General features: G+C 37.9%; 1 protein-coding gene across 1 annotated transcript in view; it reads left to right on the top strand.

Moving 5' to 3' along the window:
- Positions 1-340, top strand: part of LOC119591778 (synaptotagmin-10-like) — a 54,479-nt gene that overhangs the window by 1,735 nt on the left and 52,404 nt on the right. The gene's annotated exons all lie outside the window — the stretch shown is intronic.

Here is a 340-nt window from a genome sequence, read left to right as displayed (position 1 = left end):
ATGAGACATCAGTATCGATTAAACTACCAAACTACACTAATCCAGCTTCAGGTCCAACACGCGTGGAATTATCCTCTTCCTGTTTAAATATCTCATCACAGTTGCTGCTCGTTTGGGATTTAATTGAGTCGTTAAGTGTCAGTTTGGAATAGTTTTTCATTTGGATTCGTCTGTTGGAGATACATTTTGGTTGATTTACCTGTGTCGGGTTAATTTGCATACCGTCGTTTTTTCATATTTGATTATAATTTTGGTGGATTCAGTGTGGTTAATGCGTGCGTTATGTTAATGTGTTATGTTAAAGACTACCTTGATTCCGATGTTGCATGCAGTTGACCCG

The sequence above is a fragment of the Penaeus monodon genome, chromosome 29 (assembly GCF_015228065.2).
Source record: "Penaeus monodon isolate SGIC_2016 chromosome 29, NSTDA_Pmon_1, whole genome shotgun sequence".
Classification (NCBI taxonomy): Eukaryota; Metazoa; Arthropoda; class Malacostraca; order Decapoda; family Penaeidae; genus Penaeus; species Penaeus monodon.
Note: the sequence above shows the minus strand (reverse complement) of the source record. Positions and strands in the feature narration are given on the sequence as shown.